This window comes from Pteropus alecto, unplaced genomic scaffold, assembly GCF_000325575.1.
Source record: "Pteropus alecto unplaced genomic scaffold, ASM32557v1 scaffold42, whole genome shotgun sequence".
NCBI classification, from domain to species: Eukaryota; Metazoa; Chordata; class Mammalia; order Chiroptera; family Pteropodidae; genus Pteropus; species Pteropus alecto.
The window spans coordinates 3,728,651-3,751,327 of NW_006434825.1; the positions used below are offsets into that span (position 1 = coordinate 3,728,651).

The 22,677-nt window shown below is 38.9% G+C and overlaps 1 protein-coding gene across 1 annotated transcript in view; it reads left to right on the top strand.

Moving 5' to 3' along the window:
* Positions 1-22,677, top strand: part of ADAMTS18 (ADAM metallopeptidase with thrombospondin type 1 motif 18) — a 364,329-nt gene that overhangs the window by 65,946 nt on the left and 275,706 nt on the right. The window lies entirely within an intron of this gene.

A 22,677-nucleotide genomic window follows, 5' to 3' on the forward strand; every position in this document is an offset into this window, starting at 1 on the left:
GAATCAGAAGCCAGTTAGCTGTCTAGAAAAGTGGATGCAAGATTCTAGACTGGGGTGACTTGAGGGGAAGGAGAGGGGCAAGCAGCTGGAAGAAAGTTTGCAGAGGTAGAATGAATTAGTTGGAAGTAGGGAGATTGACAAAGCAGACAGAGCTTATGGCTTTTCTTAGGTTTTTAAACTGGTTGACTTGGAGGATGGTGATGTCATAAATTAGGGACAAGAGACATTTGGGGGTCCTGATGTGTGGGAGAACGAAAAAGGAATGGAAATTTGTTCATGGATTCACCATCTATATTGGCTCATGAAAAACACTTTTCTTTCTTTTCTGGTTTCCAACTGTGGTGGGTGAGGTTCCAGCGGTCTGTGTAGTCACCTGGCTGATGTTAACCACGAGTATCTGTCAGGTACTCCTGATTAACTCTGTGATGCTGGGGCACAGCCGTGACAAGACAGCTGCAAGGCTTACCCTCACAGAACTTATATTTCTGTGAAGAGACAGACAATACATGTATGATTATACAAGTAATTAGTAAATAACAATTGGGCAAGCGCTTTGAAGGAAGACTGTTAACCTGAACTAGGCTCAGGCCAGACTTCTGTGAGAAATGATGTTCAAGATGGTACCTGAATGGTAAGTAGGTTCATGCTGGCATACATATTTGAATTTGAATGCTCTGTTTTCTCGCAATTGTAGTAAAAAGGAAAAGATGCCAACACTTTAGGCTGTTTGGACCTGTAAACTCCAGCTTTCAATAAAATTCTTGATACAGGTATAAAAAGATCTTATTGACAGGAGGTGTTGACCACATACGTCTTGCTGATATCAGCTCTTCCTTCTGCCAACTTCACCAACTGCCTTGTCAGTTGGCCTTAGGTTGCCTGGGTTATTCTTAAATTGAATTCTGAAAAATGTGCTTCATTTTCTCCAAAGCAATGACTTGGGGGAGGCCAGAAATGATGCTGTGGTAAGGGAATGACATTGGAATGTAGGGCTGAGGGCTGAGGCTCTGGCTAGAGATCACTCAGCCTGCCCACAGATCTAAAAATGCACAGTTTGACTGTAATGCTGGAAAATATCTCCTAATGTTTTGGCTTCCGCCTACAGAAAAGGGAAAGTCAAAATCGCGGATGGCAGCAATATTATTAATTCAGGAATCTTAGCACTCCAGCACCGCTCATTTTGCCTTAATGATTAAAAAAAAATCATTTCACAGTGAATTTGACCCAGACGATGTGCAGGTTGTTGAGAAGAAGGAAGGAAAAAGAGAAGAGAGGAGGCAGAACTATAGATTGAAGACACATTGGAGACTATTCAGAAATGCCACTGCTCTTCCTGAGAGACAGGCTGAAGTGGACTTGAAGGCTTATCCTTCAGTGCCACTTCTGTCATTTTTCATTGCATGTTGCCTTGTTGATTTGATTGTTGGATCTCTTTTCCTAATATGTGGAAGCACATGCCAAGGTTGATCCAAGGAACTTGGAATTGGGCTGAGCTCTCCATCACTGTGATCCAAACATCTCAGCTGCCTTCGGTCTTCGTAGTGTAAAACTCACATTTTTGCCTGTATAGATAATTGGACCCCTAACGGAATATTCAGTTTCATATAAACCCCAATAAAATACCAGCCACCTGGGAGAAAGGGCAGTGTTCATATTGAAGTCTTCTTTATTTTCTTTTATAGAGATAGGAGATAGAACTGCTGAGCTCATCAAGATATCTTTTTCACTGCAAGTGCTTTTTACAGGTGACTTTTGTCTTCATTCAGAAACACTGCCTGAGTACCCACTGTGTACGTGGTAATGGGCTGGGTGTGGTGGGCAATACAAAGATGAGTAAACATATACAAAGATAAGTAGATATCTATTTCTCTCAACACTGTGAGCTTCTTGAGGGCAGGAAGTAAGACAAATATAAATCACTGCACAATGAGGTTAAGATGTGGATATTATTATAACACCAGAAAGCTTTGGCAAGCACTGTGCTGTGTAAAGCCCTGAAGACCTCAGAATTGTGATCAGAGAAATGCAATGAAAACTCTCTAGGGTTTGGGGGAGTAAGAATTTACTTCTGGCTGGAGAAGTGGAGAAGGTTCCTTGAAGGTGGTGCTGTTGAGCTGGGTCTTAAAGAATGAAGAAGGTTTTTATAGGTAGAGATGGTGGCATGAATGATTTTAATTTGGGGAGATGACCTGAACAAAAATGGAGAGGCAAAGGGTAAGTTCTCAGCTTGGCCGGGGTGAACCTTTACACAGAGCGGTGGATCGTTATAGGGATCACGTCCTCTGTTTTTTAAATCTTTTATTAAAATTTTACATAAATAACAACATATAAAATCACATGCACAGCTCAAAGAATTTTCATAAAGTGAATACACTCATGTAACCAACATCCAGATGATCAAGAAACTGAACACTATAAGCCTCTGCAGAAGCCCCCCTCACTCAACTTCCACTCACTGTCTCTGCACCACTCAAGGTTACCTTGCTCCTGACTTCTAACAGCGAAGATTTAGTTTTGCCTCTTTTGGATTATTATATAAGCGGAATTACACCAAGCATACATTTTATATTTCTGGCTTCCTTGCTCTGTGTCACACTGTCAGATTCATCCTGTTGTGTGCAGTTGCTGCCTGTTCATATTTATTGCGGTATCATATTCCGCTCTGTGACCATGCCTTTTGCATTTGGCCATACCAAATGTATTTATTCATTTAATTCTTGTTGGCATTTGAGTTGTTTTCACTTTGGGGAAATTATAAATATCCTTCTATGACCATTCCTGTATAATGTCTATTGATGAATACTGATTCATTTTTGTTAAGTATATATCTGGGAATGGAATTTGTTCATTGTAGGATTGAAAATCCCTTTTTAATAACAATAGCACCCATCCCATATGATTCTAATTATGCATTTAATATTCCTAGGTTAGGAAATATACAATGATAAATATCTACTGTGAATTCAATAACACTTCTGAATCAACTGGTATATTATTAGTCACAGAATTATCTTGATATGTGCATGATGTATTTTGTCTGCAGACAAGGTTTGATGTGCATAGGGATACACAGATTCCTTGCAATATCTCTGAGTCCTCCTATGCCTACCCCCATCTGGAGCCACAGACTTAGGTGAATGGTGGAGTGTGAGGCCAAAGAACAAGTGTTGATTTAGTTCACTGACATTTCTGGTGCTCTAGGCCGAGCCTCTAGTCTGAAGTCTAGTAGGATATTTTCTCGCTCTCTTTTCTTTTTCCCTGAGAAAGAACACATGTTCCCTATTTATAATATAACTAATACATTATTTGGAGGATGGTCTGGCTGAGTGGAATGATAATGACCTTTGGAGGGGAATCTTGAACTTACAACCTGCCACTTATTAGATGTATGAATAAGATAAGGGATGAATTGTCTATGAACCTCAATATACTCATCTGTAAAATGGAAATGAGAATACTTACCTAGTACATGGATCATGAAAATCAGATAAGATAATGCGTGTCAAATGCTTAACACTATGTCTTCTCACTGAATGAAAACTACAGACATTGTTTTCATAATCATTTCTATCATCTTTTCCTATCTGTGTGTCTTCTCCTTGGGGTTATGTCCTCTTTGTGGCATATAGTATAACGTCTGTCCCCCTCTCCCTTAGTTCTATAGCTAAAGGAAGACATTTTGATTGCTTAACCTCTATGTCCAGGCATCTTCCTTTGTTAGATATCTGTGCAAATATTTTGTGTCCATGATCCCTTTTCATCAGCCCTACTGGTGGCCAGAGCAAATCTGGTAGGTTCTTTTTAGCCGGCGAGCTTATAATTGATAACAACTTCATATGTTCCCCATCTTTCTAGACTTGCCATCTGTGTTTTAATCCAGAGAAAAGAGATGAGTGGTGGACTTTTTGGTCTTGTGACAGGCTTCTGAGGGAGTCATTTTTGGTCAAAGGGGACTTTTCCATCACCCTCTTAAAGCATTCTTCATAGGAGACTTCCAATGTAATCTCCAGAGGGAGCTTTGCTGAAGGGTCATGAGCATTGTATGGCAGAATGTCTCTGCAGAGGGCTTGGCTGGAGGTATCAAAGAGGGAAATGTTAAGATGAGATAGTATTTTCCCGTGGCAGGAGCTCCACAGTGTGAGGTCAAGGAAGATGTAGAAAAACGTCTTCAGAACTCTCTGCTCTTCAGAACTAAATCTGTTTTTAGAGCTAGGCAAGGAGAGAGTCAGATAGTCTGGTCATTTGTCTGGGATTGAGGTCAGGCCACAGGATAGGGAAAGTTTCTGGCACTGAGCGTGACAAGAACTGAGGATCAGAAGGCGGTTAGGAAGAAGTGACAAGTCACACCCTCACGGGGCACAAGAGCAGTACTCTCAGAATGTATTTCTAGTAACCGTGACTTTTGATGAAGAGCAGATCAGATGTAGTTGTATTTTGAAGCACACAACCCTGGACCCAGCCAGTTTTTCAAATCCTCAGAGCTGAGCAGATGGATTCTAACAACTTATTCATCTATTTGTAATGCTCGTCCTGACTATTGTCCAACTGGCCTTAGACATCATCAGTCTCCTCTGAGGTGAAAGGGAAGGGCTGCATTTTTTCTACTTTAGTAGATATCCTTTCCCTCCCAGTCTATAAGGCCAGGTTGCCCGAAGCCCCGATAGACTGACTGACACTCTGTCTCTCTCTATCTGTCTCTCTCTCTCTCTCTGTCTGTCTCTCAAAGTGTAAGCTTCTCTCATGAGCTTTCAAGTTTAAATGTCCTCCCTCAGCGTGCAGAATTGTGCACCATTCAAATAATATGAGAAAAGACAGTGTAGTTTCTTCCATTGAAAGAATAATCAAAAAATGCTTATCTGCCAGCTTAATACCAACTTATGTTTAAAATACAGACACTAAAGTTCCCTTATAATTTCAAGTTTTGGAAATTAAATGGGAAAAGAAGTTGCTGAGAAAAATGTGTTAAATTTTATTGAGCCCAAATATCTGGAAAATAGTTTGAGCTCCTTGGCCAAACTTAGAGCTCTGGCTAGGTTTTCAACCTCTGCTATTGACAGCTAATTTCTTGAGCAAATTTATTCACTGTTTTTGAAAAAAAAAAAAAAATTGGCAGCCACTAGCCACCTCAGATGTGCAGCCTGTTCAGAAATTTCTGAGTTCAACTTTCTTAAGCATTTCTGTTTCCTTTTCAAGGAACATTCTAGCAACATGACATATTATTTGTCTGTGACCTTTTACCAGAGGGCACAAAATGGAGAAGCCATGCTTATTTTCTGAAGATAAGGCAAAATGTTTTATCTCTAACACAGCCAGCCAGGAGCCACCTCAGATGTGCAGCCTGTTCAGAAATTTCTGAGTTCAACTTTCTTAAGCATTTCTGTTTCCTTTTCAAGGAACATTCTAGCAACATGACATATTATTTGTCTGTGACCTTTTACCAGAGGGCACAAAATGGAGAAGCCATGCTTATTTTCTGAAGATAAGGCAAAATGTTTTATCTCTAACACAGCCTTATTTCTCGGTTTGTTTGTTTGTTTGTTTGTTTGTTTGTTTATTTAAGGTCTAAAAGAAGAAAAAGCTTTAACATTTTTGATTTCGACAGTAGAATTTAGCTGCTTGTCTCTGGAGAAAATGTCTATGTCTGCTTAAAACTTGGAATGTGGAATTTAAATGTGATTTCATTTAAAAAACCAGATCATTTGCACAGAGAATTTTTAAGGCAGTGAAAATGCTTTGTATGATACCATAAGGACAGATTCCTGTCACTATACACCTGTCCAAACCTATAGAATGTCCACCACCAAAGTGAACCCTGACGTAAACTACAGACTTTGGGTGATAGTGATGTGTCACTGTAGATTCATCAATTGTAACAAATGAACCATTGTGTTGGGGGATGTTGATAATGAGGGAAGCTATACATGTGTAGGGGCGGGAAATATATAGAAAATCTCTGTACTTTCCCCTCAATTTTGCTGTGAACCTAACATCACTCTTAAAATAATGACTTTAAAAAAATCATCTATTTATTGTCTGAACTAGACCATAAGTCTAGATCATCATTCCTAACTTTGTTTAAATGCAGAGTTAGTAACTCTTTGTTACTAACCAAAGCAGGTCCTGACACAAGAACTCATTAGGAAACTGATCCTAGGAAGCACAGGTGAGGAAGTAGGGTTAGGGCCCGGGTAGAGAGCGAAACCAATAGGAGGGCCACTCAGGTGGGCAGCCAGGGCTCACGGCTGCTGGAGAGCCTCCGAGAATCTACGGGGAGCACACCCCACACTGGTGGATGCAAAACGGAGCGTTTACGCACAGGCTCTCATTAGTCTCTGCACCCAGAACAAGAGGAAGCAGAGGAAGCTCTGAGACAGTGATAGCAAACACAGGCACCCTGGGATGGGGACGCCATCAGCATACTGGAACTAGCCCAGGTCAGGGGAGCCCAGGGGGTCAAGAGGAGACATTGGCAGACTGTGCTTTATGCCTTTAAGTAAATTATGTCATCTCCTGAGGCCTTGTTTTCTCATCTTTCACAAGAAGGAATTAGAATTTCCAAACTGGGTCCTCTGGATGACAGACAAAAACAGTTCCTTGGTCAATTAAGTTTAGGAAGTATTAGATTAATCTGTCTGTCTGACTAATCCTATCCTATCCTATCCTATCCTATCCTATCCTATCCTATCCTATCCTATCCTATCCTATCTTATCCTATCCTATCTGGCATCTCAGAGCCTTTAATACGCAAGAGTAACTCAGCGTGGGTAGTGTTTTTCTAAGGTATTTGACAACAGCCTCCCCCTCGTTATTATTTTATTCAGATGACATCTGTTAACATCTCGAGGACCTAATGGTCTGTGGTATATGGTTTGGAACATGCTACACAGACAATTGCTCAAGTCCAGCTCAGCTCTGAGGTTCCCCGAGTAAACAATAATTCCAACTCTGGAACTTTTCAGAGGAAATGCAGAGGGCTGGAGTCAGAAGGGTTCTAGGCTTCCTAAACTCCTATTTTTATCTCTTTTTATCTATTGGACTTCTGAGTCAGTTTTCTTTTGGTAGGAGCTCTCTGGAAAAAAACAAACAAAATAGAAAAACCAGCGTGTATAAGAAAAAGAGCCAGAAAGTCACATTGTGGACATAATGGAGACAAGTGCAGGGAGAGAGGAACTAGGTCTTCACCAGACCAAGGCTCTCTCAGCTCTGCTGTCAAAAGCTCCTCCACAGCTTCAGCGTGGGTGTTCTCAACCCTCGTCACACCTTAGTGACCTGAGGAGCTTTTACAAGGAGACCTATACCTGAGACTTCCTCCCAGAGAGACTGGTTTGATTGGTCTAAATTCCTGGGCATCTGTATTTTCAGAAAGTTCCCCACGTGATTCTCATGTATAGTTAATGTGGAGACCTTTTTTCTTCGAAGAAGAGTTTTGTTTGTTTTCTTTTGTGTTTTCAAATGTTGTCAAAGAATAGTATAGGACAGAAATTGTTTAAATTGTGCTTTAAAAGAAAGAAAGAAAGAAAGAAGACTACTGGTATATGGTATTTCCAAGGAATGGCAGAAGGAAGCTGACATCTGTGGTTGCTCTGCTGTGTGATGACCCTGTGCATGTATTCTCTTATTTCACATACGTACACAGGCGCACGTGCACACATGCACACACACACACACACACACATCCTGTTAAGGAGGATATTTTGAAATTAATTTGCTCAGGAGGACTCAGATTCCTACTGCTGCTGTAATAAATTACTACAAACTTAATGACTTAAAACAACACACATTTTTTATTTTGCAATTCTGGAGATCAGAAGTCTAAAGTGAGTCTTACAAGGCTATACACTCAAGGTGTTAGCATTTCCTTCTGGACTCTCCAGGAGAATTTGTTTCCTTCTCCTTTCCAGTTACTAAAGGGGATGCCTAGGTTCCCTGGCTGTGGCTACTTCCTCCATCTTCAAAACCAGCAGTGTCCGGCTGAGTCCTCCTCATGCCGTTGTCTCTCTGGTTCTCTTCTGTCTCCTTCTCCCCCATTCGAAGACTCTTGGGATTACATTGGGCCCACTTGGAAAATCCAAGATCCTATCCCTATCTTAAGGTCAGCTGATTAGCAACTTTAATTCCACTTGCAATCTTAACTCCCTTTTGCCACGTAACCTTACATATTCTCAGGTTCTGGGCATGAGGATATGGACGGCTTTGTGGGGGCCATCACCAGCCAACCATAGACGCTTAGGCTCATGTGCTGTGTTTGAAGCTGGGATGATTGTCAGAGCTGAGGCTTCAGGTCACAGAACTATGGAAGAGGGTTTCCCCTTTTGCTTCATGGCTACTTTCAAAAACCTTTTTCAGTTTATTTGTCAATACATATTATGGTGAAACTGTGAGCAAATCTTTTAACCTCTTGATATGATCTCAGTTTACTGTCTGGCTCCTTGGGATGACTTCATAAGTCATTAAGCACCAAACTCTTCTAAGAGATGATCATTAGCAAAGATCACACCAGTGGGAAAACTGGAATGTAATTTTTGCCTCATTCATTCAACAGTCCACTAGACCATGAGTTTACTGAAGGTATGGACTGGATCTTAATGCCATTCTCCCAGAGCCTAGTCGGTTCCAACACAGAATAGGCATTCAATACTTGTTGCTGAATTAAGGAACAGGTAAAAGGATGGACAGAAGATTGCTAAGATATGAGAGGAATGTTACAGCAAATAAAATGCCATTTACTGCCCTGGGGAATTAAAAGTCTAGAAGGGGGAAACAGAAGCATGCAAATAATAAAGAGTGAAATATAGTAAATGTTCTAAAAGAAGCAGAAGGAAACATTGTTGGAGTTTCCATGGAAGGAGGATTCAACAATGAGTTGAAGAAATCAGCCAATGCTTAATTGACATTGAGCCATTGGATAACAGGGTCTTCAAGTCCACAGAACTCCTGCTACTACTCCCCACTTCCAGTCACGTGGCAGACATAACTAATCCATCTCGAACTCTTTCCTACTGTGCCAATGATTAGGAAGGACCCGGTCACCCATTGTTTGAAATTGACAAGAAAGTGGAACCCAATTTATCCTATTGGATTCTAGGTAGGATTTCTCTGCTGGTAGTTGAGCAAATAAATTTTGCCTGAAACTCACATATAGCAAAGTGTTATCTTAAGGTTCCCATGGGCATCTGCAGTGAAGCAGCTCACTATTTTTAGTTTCTCTAGATGAGCATTCCCAGTAACACAGCTTTCTTTTATGTCTCAGCACAGATTTTGTTCTGATTGAGAGCCAAGGTTGGAGGCTCTGTCTACACCCGCAACTATGTAATTTAAGCGTCTGTTGTTGACCTTGCTTGTAAGAAGCATGCACTTTGAAAGCACACTGACACATGAATAACCACAGCCTGAAACAATGGCCCACTTGTGGATCTATTTGCACATCATTGCTCACTGTTGTGTCCTAAAATTTTGGTGACAGTATGATGAGGTGCATTCCCAAGTTTGTTCAGAGGACACTTCATGCATTTCCATCCTCAGCATGGTGAGGAGAGGATTCCCCAAATAGAAGCTTTAGAATTAAGTGGAGGGGGCCTGAAGAGGGAGTGACCCTGGAGGGTGACAGGAAAGGTCTTATCCCTCAGCCATTAAGAAAGGACTTCTGCCATTAAGCATGATTCACTTGGTCCTCAATCCATGATGAAATGGATTGGATTGTGCAGATTCATTTGGAAATGTCTATTTCTGCTCTAAAAACGTTATGTGCCATTTACTTTAAAACATTTCCAGTAAAAGTGTGCAGAAACCTGTGGTCTAAAACACTCACCTGAAGAAAACAAACCTCTCTTTAGCTGAGGATTTCCATCTTTTAAAAATGGAAAGCATTCTTTTTTAAAAGGATTTTTATCTCATCATAACTGATAAGAATTATTTTGAGTAACTACAAATGTACAGCATTGTTATCAGATTGATGGGTATTTATCTAGAAAGATAATCCAAGCTCCTACACAAAGAAGAATAGTGTTCTAAACTGGATCTGTAGGCTCTAATATAGGAGATTGGTCTGTTTTTAAAAACTGATTTTCTTTTTATCTGCAGAAATTATCAATAATAGCCAGGTTATTACCTCATATTTTCACTCATCAACTTGTTATTGGGAGCTTTGAGCTAGTTCTCCAGGTAAGGAAAGTGTAGCGAGAACTCTTAGCTGGAAGTTTGGGGCATGGATTCTGGCCAATTTAAGCAGAAAAAGAGTTTTATTAAAAGGGTATTGTTAGGAGGAATAAAAAACAGGCTCAGATTTACACAGCCAGAGACAAAGATCAAAATCATACCCTGGAACTGGTCTGGTAAAAAAAGCTCAATCCCTGAACACTGACTGATAGCCCTGTAGTTGTGGCGTGGGAACTCAAGCTCATTGCAACCTCTTTTGCTGCCACTTCTTGGTGCTGCTGGGTCCTGTTTCAATGTCCAATGTGGGCGCATCTGATTGACAAAGCCTGGGTCATGTGTTCATCCTTTAGCTTCAAGAGCGTCTGAGAAAATCAATATCTGATATTTTCAGCTTCTGTAGTAAAACATAGGTAGAATTCTCCAAATGTAAAAGAAAGTTTAGATTCTGAAAAGCCAACAAGATTGAAAAGTGTATACCTGTAAGGAATTTAAAGCAGAGTAACCAGTATATGCAAAATCACAGAGGCATGAGAGATGATTCAGACAAAGCCTGCCCTTCTCAGAGCTTACAGTCTATTAGAGGAGATGGGTCATAGCATGCTCTATCTTGTCATACAGTTATTCTCTTACCAATTCCACAAATAAAGGTATTTGGAGGGCAGGGGAGAGAAATGTGACAGCTTGAAAATTATTACAAACTTATGAAATATAATGTAGATACAATTGTATGAAAACAATGTTTATTAAAACAACATCTGCATTTTAAAGAATATAACACTGGGGCATGGGTGTTAGATATAAATGCCATCTTCTTTGGCATAAATTCTTTCCATGTTTTGAGAAAGCTGGAGTTTGGAGAATGAAATATTTGTAATAGGGAAATGACCCACTGCTCTGAGATACATAGATCTTGCATTTCTAGATTTGTTTTGGAAGACATTGGACTGTTGGCACCCATCAAAATACAGCCTCTACCTCTGGAGGAATAAGAGGCGAAGTTTGAAATGAATTTTATTCTTGATGTCAGTCAACCAGAGGAGAGATGGGTCTAGGTAAACTGCAGTGGAGATGTGGGTCTCTCTCTGTTGAACTCTTTAGCTAAGGTGAATAAGATTCAAGATATGTAGGAATGAACTCCTAGATTTTGAGAGTTGAAAGAAGATGAAAAGTTAGGAATTGCCTTCAGCTGCACAGAGCCACGAGCTGACAGCCAGTAGGTTTTTCATGGTAAACAAGATTATCTACATTTAGGATATTCTTTATTTTGATGTTGATTTTTCATTTAGCAGACAGTCAGATGTGACCATTCCTGTGTTGTCTTAGTTAATTTATGGGGTATTAATAGAAGGGTCTTTTGTTCATATTTAGACTAAAGTGTGAATAATATCTCCTTCTCCAACACTACTCAAGGCCAATGGGTGGTAGCACCAGGAATCCTGTAAGAAATGTAAATCTTAGGAACAGAGTCAATGCTTCACATTCTAGCAAGGGTCCTCAACCAAAAAGTCTCCTTGCAGTGATAAAACTTGAAGATTCTCAATTTTATACTTGGTAAAGAAGAGAAAGAGGGAGATCCTTAGGTTGTGTTTAAGAAAAATCAACGAATATGTAATCTTAAAAAGCACAGAGCTCACAGTAAAACATAGCAGTTCCCTACCATGTGAGCACTCAGTGCTCAGTTGTACCGAATGGTGGGGAATAATAATGTTAAGCCCTGTTACCCTGTGTTCTTGTGATGGAAGGAGACTCTTATTGGTGCATTTTAGAAGAAAGACTTCTTATTCTTTTTTTAAAATGTTGTCCCAAATCACTATGACTTCTAATTGATAGTGGTGACATTTGGCAAGTCCTCTGGTTTGGCCACTTTGTAGAGTTTACTTGATTTCACAGTTGTGGTTTTTATGTAGGACTCCATTATTGATGTAGCAATTTTCATGCAAATTAAAGGTTGAAAGGATATGCTGCATAGCGAGATAGCAGTGTCCTACATTTTAAGTGGAAATCAATTTGAAAGAGGACTAAAACCCCAGTGGATAAGACTGTTGATTAGACATTTCTTAAATATAGTTGGAAAAAACTGAAGGAAAGACTAATGGTTGAGTCCTGACCACAACCCAGACGTTTTACATAGTTTTTTCATAAAATCCTTGCTACAGCTTTAGAGGACCCCCTTGCCTCCAATGATATCTTTCTTCACACTACCTTTACTATCTTTTCCCATTGTTTCATCTTAGATCTTGCCATTTTCAATATATGTTTCTTAAATCTTCCAAGTTTGTTCCTTCCTTTAGACCTTTGTACTTACTCCCCCTTCTATCTGAAATACTCTTTCTCACATGATTTAGGATTCCTCCCAAAGGTATCTTAGTCAGAGACGCCTTTCCTGGATATCTTATCTAACTAATGTCTCTGATCATCATTCATTATCCCTTATCTATAGAACTTATGCATAGTATAATAAAGTCATCAGTGATGTCTGTCTGTCTGTCTATCCATCCATCCATCCACCCACACCTCCACCCTCCCACCCTGCCACCCATCCACCCACATATTGTTTATTTGTTGCTCCCAATAGAGTGTAAGTTCTATGAATTTGTGTTCTTATCTGTCTTATTCACAGTGGTAATTTTAGCACTGTGAAAATGATAAGTACTTACAAGTATTTTTTTTTTATTAAATAAATGGATGAATTAATCTATACCATTCATAAAAACACTAAATATCTCACTTGAAGGAGACAAAACTGTTCATAATTTCTGTCTTACAATTGAATTTTCTTTTGGTATGTTCTATTAAAGTAGATCTTTTAAGTGCCACATTCAGTTATGAAATATATTCCTAAGACCTTATAATTTCATAAAACCATAACCGAATATATAGTTTTGACAAAATTTTTTGTGAAAGGACAGTATTTTTACATGAGTTGCCATTATCATTCTTCTTTGAAAACAAATCCTTGAAAAGAAAAGAGGCAGTAAGAAAGTGCCTTCAGTATACCCAATCGGGAATTAATCATCTATAGCATTATAAAAATATCAGCAGCCTACTTTACCCAAGAAAACATGTTTTCTATTATATCAAAAATTTTTATTTTTTGACATGTGTGAACTTGTGTGAACTTTTAGAAGTTGGATTTATAGTTTATAGTTAGTTTTTGGATGGCACTTCTTAAAATTTGTAATCGTATTGTTGAAAAATATTTCATAGCCTAAAAGTACTATATATTGCGAAAGCTAGACAGAAAAAAATACTGTCTTTCTAGCATCAAGTCGCCCTTAAATCAGTTATTTGAATTTTTTCCTATTGTGGAAGAGACATATAAACAACAAAAAATTAAATGTTTGTCTGGAAAATGATAGCTGGTAACATTTAACCATTGCTGTTCCCGTCTTGCTTTCAATGGTAGTCCTAAGCCCAGTATACACTGTGGTTCAGCGTATCTTATTCCAAAACAGATTGGTTTGGGCCCCTGCCCAGTCGTCCTGGAGAAATCTAAAGTCAGAATCAGCACAAGTTTGCACAAGGCCCAGAGAATTGTTCCCATGTGCATTTCTCCTTCATTTCCTTTCCCCTTCTCCTTCCTATTGTGTTCATATCTGCTCTTTGGTCCTTTTTAGAGACCTCATCTTAACACGACCCCCCCCGCCGCCCCCATATTAAGAAAGCTTATTTCTATCTGCTTATATGTTCAAAATTTGCCAAAATTGGAGGGACCTTGATAAGACCAAAATTTTCCTATTCAACATTCCCACAAAGATTTTGCAAGGATTGCAAAAAAGTTTTCCTTACATGATGTGTCAGTTAGAATAGGTTGAGTTACGCTTAAGGAACAAATAACTTCTATATCTGGATGGCTTGAAAGAACAAAGATTTATTTCTTGCTCACTCTGCATGCCTATTAGAGTTCTCCAAACATATAAACAACAGATAAATAAAAACTTATTTATGTGTTTGTTTGTTTATTTATTTATGAGGAATTGACTCATACAGTTATGGACAGTGAGAAGTTCCACAATCTACTATCTGCAACCTAGAGACCCAGGTGGGGTGGTAGGAAGCCTAAATTGTAAATTCCAGTCTGAGAGCAAGAGATGAGGTGAGCTGTATGAGCTCCTACAGTGAATCAGAAAAACAAAGGGGAAATTCCTCCTTCCTCCTCCTTTTGTTCTATTCAGGCTCTCAGTAGATCGGGATGATGCCCTCATAAATTGAGGAGGATGCTCTACTGAGTCCATCAATTCAAATGCTAATCTCATCCAGAAACACCCTCATGGACACACCCAGAAATAATGTTTAGCCTGGCATCCTTTGGCCAGTCGAGTTGACACATAAAATTAACCATCACAATGCCTATCATGGGTGAGTTGGGGCCTCTGTCCCACATATCTGTAAACCCTAAGCTGATGCTGCACCTACCATGTAGAATGATGCAAGGCACTTGGCAGAGGGAGAGAGAAATGTGATGAATCACAAACTGTTTCTTAGAGCTTTGCTTGTCTCTTCAGAGCCAGTGCATAGGCCAGTCAAGACACCCAGCCACACTAACCTTAATGGAGACTGGGCAAATGTCAATTTAGTGTCTTTATACCATGCTCAGAGAAAGAGAGAATTAAACAACACTAATAACTGCCCAACATACTGTATCTAATTGCTTGGGAGGAGCTATCTAGAGCACCATATTGGAAGGTCTTGAGTATTTGTCCTCACTTATCAAGCAAAGCTGTAGTTAGTCAGTGTTACCTGTAATGCTAGAGACAGGACAGTTGAATCTTATGGGCTGGGTAGTTTCTTTTCCTGGATGGCCAGCAGTATATGACTTCGGCGTTTTTAAAAAGCATCAAATCTCCATGGAGGTTTCTACAAATACAGATGCTCAGGTCCTACCTCCAAAGTCTTTTTCCAAATATTCAACGTTATTCTCTATCTCTAATTTTGTCAGATATGCTCCACCACAACAAAAGTAGAATTTGGCAATATTTTTCTAGTCCCATCAGTGAGAGGATCCTAAACCTTCTATAAATAAATATAAATTCTGACAACTAGTGAAGAATTTTCTGTTCTATAGTAGAAAACAGAGATCCATGGCTTGGACTAATTATCCCTCCAGGCCAGATATAGTATATAAGATTTCATCTCAAAGAATAACTCTGACTGTGTTGGATGGATACAAAGGCTGTATCAGAGCTCATCATCAAAAGCGTGCAATAATTGACAAACAGTGTCTGCCGCTGCTGCAGGAAGGATAATAGTGAAACACATGCCAACAATTTGTCTTTGCTATTCCATATCATTGCTTCCCATCCATCTCTCCCTTTCTTTTGGAGATTACATTCTGATCTAACTATCTGATTGCTAATTTATTTCCACGTGTCTTTGCTATTTATGTAGATGTGGTCTGAAAGACATCCATTTTTAGTCACCAAATAGGTTGTCTTCTTTGGAGTAAATTAAAAACAAAACAAAAACAAACAAATCCAAAAAATTGTATTTCAGTCATTTAGGAGTTTGATTAAATTGAGTCATTCCCAGAGATCATGATTAACAGATAATGTAAACTTCTCCCTTCCTTCCTCCCTCTCTGTCTCTCTCTCCCTCTCCCTTTCTCTCTTTCTTTCTCTTTCCTTTCTTACCTTCTTTCGTACTTATTTTAATTTTAATTTTTTTTTTCAATTATAGTTGACATTGTAAATTTCTTAATGGAAAAATCTGAACTTGAGTATGATCATCCCAGAAGACACTCTATCTAGGAAACTAGACAGCTTTCTTCTCTGACATCAATATACTTTTTCTTTCTAACTTTGATAATTTTCCACTGGATGGCATCAGAGATGGAACCAATGTGAAATAACTCATTATGAGCACAATGGAAAAAGGAACACATGAGAGGAAGTTTAAGGGAAAAATATAAGCCAATGTGAAGGATAAGTGATACCCTGATAATTTATCAAGATTGGGGTGGATATCTCTAAGATCAGTAAAGAATGAAAGGCTGGGGTATTCAAAAGAGCTGCTTGGGTCTTATTTTACCATCAGTCTGTGATTTAGGGCCTGAGAAAATACATGCCTTCCTGGCTCCATAATAGACATTTAGTGTTAGGCTTCTTTCTCTGCTTTAAAGACAAGATGAGGTTGGGCTGTCTTTTTAATGTGATCGTCGATCATTGAAAATAAGTATTTGACAGGTGCTACAGTTACAGACACCCCTATAAGCTAATGAGAGATGGGCTGCATGTCAAAAGAAATTAGGAGAACATTTCAATCTGCCCAGCTATACGACTAGAAGAAAAATATTTCATTTTTTCAAATTCTTTATGACTACAACATTTTTTCTGATCTCATAAATCTTGACTCAGAATGTATACCAGTAACTTGGACATAAATATATTTCTAGGACATAATGATATTTATCTAATGGGACCAAGTCTCTGGCTAGCTGCCTGCCTGTACTAGTTAGAGAGTCTTTCCCAAATCCTTAGACTTAACCCGTTAATCTCCCAAATGCTTCATAGCATAATTTAACAGTTCCACTGGCAACTTTAGTTCACATAACCTGAGTAATTTTAAAGGTCTTATAATATGATCTATGCAGTTTTAGAATTATAGAATGTTAGAGATCAGTTTCTTGTCATGTGCATTTTCAGCAGGTCATACTTCTCCCAAGATGGTAAAAATTGATTCTTGAATATTATAATGGTTTGTGGCCTTCCAAAGGCTCACAGCACATGCACAGATATACAGATACAGAATATCTGTGATGAAATTTCAGGAAACAGAGAGTAATTAGGGGTAAAAATGACAAAAAGAAGCTTTTTAAGGATGCAATAATAAAAAAGTTTGAGAAACATGGGTCTTTCTATCTCAATTTTAGAAATAATCATAGTTTTAATAATAACTAGCATTTGTCGTATATTTACCACATGCCAGGTACTGCTTTAAGTGTAATACTTTGATTATCTCAGTTCATCTGACAGCTCTGTAGAGTAGATGCTTTTGCATGTCATTTTACATATAGGTAAGGAAATGGTGCACAGAGAAGCATAGAGAGGCATAGAGAAGTTAAGGCATTTGATTAAGCTCATTCAACTAGTAGGAGGCAGAGCTAAGATTTTAACCTAGACTGTCTTCAGTTTCTTAACTACTTCACCTCACTGCTCTATGCACCAGCTGCCTGTTTTACAGGTAAGAAGATAGAAGCCCAGAAAGGACCCATTGCTTTTCATCACTACTCAGGCTAATCCTAGACTTAAGACACATGCTATCCATCCTCTAGCAACTCATCCAGGATTTTATCTAATGAAAATTTCTCTGTCACTAGGGTTCTTTTGATATATTGTCCTCATCTTGATAGTGGGGCCCTTGACAACAGTCAGTTAAATCAAGTTGGTTGACGGTGTTGTTTAATTCCTGTATATCCTTGCTGATATTTTTGATTACTCATGCTATCTCTTACTGAAAGAGAATGTTGAAGTCCTCAACTATAATTGTGAATTTTTCTATTTCTCCTTTTTATTCTGTTAGTTTTTGTTTCATGTATTTTGAAGCTCTGTTTTTAGGTGAATACACACTTAAGATTGTTATGCCCCTTGGTCAACTGACCTTTTCATCATTATATAATGTTCCTCTTTATTTCTGATGATTTTCCTTATTCTGAAGTCCACACTGTCTGATATTCATAGAGTCACTTCATTTTTTTTTTTTAAATTAGTACTTCATGGTACATCTTTTTCCATTCTTTTACTATAACCTACCTATATCATATTTAAAGTGGGTGTCTTGTAGAGACCATATCCTTGGATCTTATTTTTAACATTTATTCTGACAATATCTGTCTTTTAATTAGTATGATTAGACAACTTACATTTCATGTATATGTGATGCTATTTTTAGATTTAGGTTTACCATTTTATTATGATTCTAATCAGTTTTAAATGTTCTTTGTTGGCTTCTGACTACTTGACAGGCATACAGAGATTTGTATCCTTAGTTACTTAAATTCTCTAAATTTTGATGTGTTTCAAAATTCAATGTGTCTCAAGTTGTAGAATCTTCTACCTTCTTGCTGCTCTAGACCCCGGAGAGCTCTGGAAAGAATTCTGAGGGATAGAGAACTAGATTTATTGAATCAGCCCTTGCTTTAAAGTCCCTTATGCGCATTGTCACACTTCATCTTCATCACAGTCCTTTTTTGTATACCTTATTCCCTCATTAGAGAAGAGGGAAATTTGGCTGAGCAAAGGCACATAGCTAAGTTAAGTGGCACACCCAAATTCAAGTTTACTTGTCTAATTCCAAAGCCTGAGTTCTTTTCATCATGCCATGCTGAAGATAGACTAATTTTGTATTTTTTAAATGTAAATATTATTGGAAATAGCCTTTTGTATTTTTGACCCATTAACATTTTAAATTGCAGTGAACAATTTGGTCTTATGATACCTGAGGAAGGCTCACTCTCTTGCTCTTAGTAACTCAATGACCAACTACCCTCTGATTTTCTTTTAAGGCCTTTCTTGGGTGTTGTGCTTTTATTAATAACCACCTGATTTTCTAGTAGAATATTGGCCTGAGAAGTTCAGACTTTCAGTTATCAAGAAAGAAGCCAGCTACATTTAACTTTGAATGTTTAGCTTGGACAGAATATTAGACTCATAAATACTAATTTGCAAGAAGTCACTGGGGTCTGCGTGGATAAGTGGATTGACCTTCGGCAAGTACGTAGCTGAGGAGCCGACTGGGCTGGTTTGTTGTCAGGAAATCCCTGAAGTGATGAATTTGACACAGTGGGAGAAGTGGATCCACTATCCTTACTGCCTGATGAGATTGTCCTGGTGGCAGTTACATGTATTTTTTGGCAAATGGCCATTTCCGCAGCCTCAAAACAAGAACAGTTCAGTGGTTAAAAACCATGTCTTAGGAGTTCTGGCTCTCCAATTCTTTGGCAGCCTCTCCAGGGTTAGTGATGTGGGGAAGCTCTATGAAGATTGAGGAAAAGGCAGTGAGTGAAATTAGCAGATCAGACTAGATTGTTAGCTTTCAAAAAATGAAACAGGTAACATTGAACTCAAAGAGAGGAACCCTGGGTCTACAGACTACTTGGAACATGTAGGTTTGTTTGTCTCTGCATTTCCTAGGGAGAGGAACAATTCCTTAAATTCATGAAGAACCTAACAAAGTAAGAATCCTTGATCTATCTGTTACATAAACATGTGCAGATATGTAAGGTCAGTGCCTGTACTATGCACAGAGGGAATCATTAATAATAACAGATGAAGTGCGAGATGGCCAGCTGAGAGCCTCCACCAAGGAGAAAGTCATGTCATCCGTGTGAGGCACTATTAAAATATTAGATGGGTTTTGTGGCTGTATCCCTATCGTGCTGCGGTTTAGTGGATTTGAATTTGACAATAATGACCTAAAGACTAAAGACAGTGTGAAAAAATATGGCCTTTAGGCAAGCTGGATGAAGGAAGTATGGAAACTGTCTGTACTATTTTTGCAACTCTTCTGTAATTCTAAAATTATGTACAGATGCTCCTTGACTTACGATAGGGTTACCTCCCAATAAACCCATTATAATCTGAAAATATCATAAGTCCAAAATGCAGTTAATACATCTAACCTACTGCACATCATAGCTTAGCCTAGCCTGCCTTAAATGTGCTCAGAACAGTTACATTGGTCGACAGTTGGGCAAAATCATCTAACACAATAAATAGACTGTAGACTATCAGTTGTTTAACCTTGTGACTGCATGCCAGACTGCAAGCTGTGCCTCACCACCACTGCCCAGCATCAGGAGAGAGTGTAGTACTGCATGTCACTCGCCAGGGAGAAGATCAAAATTCAAAATTTAAAGTACTATTTCTACCGAGTGTGTATAGCTTTTGTACCATCAAAATTGTAAGTTGAGCTATTGTAAGTCAGGACCATCTGTATATTAAAGAATAAACACAAACACACATACACACACACGCGCACACGCACGTGCACGTGCACACACACGAGGTAATTCAAGTAAATGAGATAATTCAAGTAAAAGTGCCTGGCACATAGGAAGTGTTCAGTGAGTATTTGCTGTTAATGTAATTATGACAGTAATTATTATCAAAGTAGAGACAGGAGATTTTCAAAAACATGAGTGGTCTAGTGAGATCAGGCAAATTCTAAGCCCTGACAATTAATGACTTTCCTGTATGTCAGGATGTTTCAGAGACTGAAGCTACAGAAAGAGGCAGTAGTCAGTGGGGTAAAATGGAGGGAGAATCAATGTTTATACGGTACAAGAAAACAAGCTGGGCTCACAGGGGCCATATTGGAAAATTCCTGACTATTGGTAGAGAAAGGTAGGTCAAAAAATCATGGGACTCCTAGAAGCCCTATGTTTTTAATACTTAATGTAATAAACCCTGAGCATCTCATAAGTCTGATTTGTTTGAATTATCTCTTTGGATATCAGTAGGGCTTGATTTTTTTTTTTTTTTTACTCAGATAGGTTTTTAATTCATAGTCACTTTGAATAAGACTGTTTCTTTCCATATTTATTCGGGGGCTTTGAGATCTTGCTGTAATAGCAATTCAATTTGCCATCTTAATGAATCATTAGGTCCTGGTTCTGAGAAAACTTGCCGCCTTCCACGCCCCCGTGTGCACAATGGCCTCTGAATACTTTAGACCAGCTTTGAAAATGTAACTCCATTAACCCAAATGTGACAGCAAGAAAAAAGTCCAAATATTATGCAAATAATGCAGTCATGATCTGCAATCACTTTCCTTCATTCTAACTGTAGACAGAGCATGTTATTTCTCCCTTGAACTTAACCTTGATTTCAACATGATATGTTATCATTTTAATGTCTATGGTCTTATTCATGAATTGAGTGATGAAAAATCAAGACACGTGAAAAATGGCCCCTGGTAAAAGCTTATATTAAGAACACATTCAGAAAGAGATTAAATTAATTGCATCCAGGGGAATGTGGGTTATGAGAGACCAGACCTGTGTTCCTACTTAGAGTTGCAGTCTCTGAAGGCATTTCTTTATTTAATACAAAATTATATTAGAAAGGAGGTTGCCTGAATAATGAATGTAGTGATAACTGAAAGGGAAAATAGCGTGAAGGCAGAAAACTTTGGTTAAGTGAGGCTGGTGATGGTGACTATGGGATGTGTACCTAATCACATGTTTTGATTTATTGTTTTGACTGATGGGTGCATTTCAATTTTATATGGTCCATAGACTTGCTTACTGAGGTAGTTACTGTTATAATATTTTTATAGCAATGTGAGATAAAGCAGAGATCCCCTAGAAATAGGAAAAAGAATAGCTAGGAGAAATATTTTTGAGAATATAAAGGAAATACTTGTTTTGAATATCTAGGTTCTATAAATCTGGGGCTGTGAGGGAACAAAATCATCGACCAAATGTAATCTTTCCATTATTGTTATTTTTTAAACAAGCACTTTTATTTTTATTATAAAAATCATGCTTGAGGGGGTGGGGAAAAATGGTGTAGATAATAGAGGCTCTGTTCATCCCTCTGGCGACCAAATCAAAGTTGTGACAAAAACAAGGAGCAAACAGCAAGGAAAAATCACCTGGGATCTAGATGAACAAGCTATACAACTAGGGAGAAATCCAAGAAATCACCCTGCAACGGCAGAAGGTAGGACGGGGCGAGGACGCGAAGTGCCCGGAACGGCTGAGTGGGACGGAGGCTGCGGCAGCTGCAGATGCCTCTTAAAGGCATCTTGTTTCTCTGTTGAGCTTTCCACACTCCCAGTGCAGATGCAGTGCCTCCATAGCCAAGAGGTCACCAACCTGGATAACAGAGGTTGATCTTCCCAGAGGATTCCCTGAAACCCCACCTCCCCGAACTCACGGCCCCACCTAGCCATATTCAGGTGTGTCCTCACTTAGGTGCCCCTTGCTGAGCAGTGCCTGGACTCACACTGATGGAAGCTGAGCACGGTTTCTGGTGTGGCCTTTTGAGGCAACTAGAAGCACAGCATCTGTGGGTTGCTTGCTGAATCTTATAAGGTTACCCCGAAGGGGCACAGGCTGGGGCTAAATTTGGCCTGCAGCTGAACCCCTCTAAGGACTGTGCCACTGGACACCTGCCACACAAAGCTGCACTAATAAGACTGGGAGACTTAAGAGCTTTGCTTAGTACATAGAAACAGACATAGAAAGGCAGCCAAAATGGGAAGAGAAAGAAGCAGAAACCATATGAGAGAACAAAACAGTGATCCAGAAATAGTGGAGTCAAGCAATCTAACAGATGCAGAATTCAAAACACTGATTATAAAGATGCTCAATGAACTTATGGGAAGTGTAGATGAATTCAGTGAGAACTTCAACAAAGAGATAAAAAACATAAAAATGGAAATTATAAAAGGGAACTAGTCAGAAATGAGAACATATTATCTGAGATAAGTATATTAAATGGAATAAACAATAGAATAAAGAAGAAGATCACATGATCTATGTAGGGGATGAGAAAGCCAAGGACACTCAATTAGAATGGC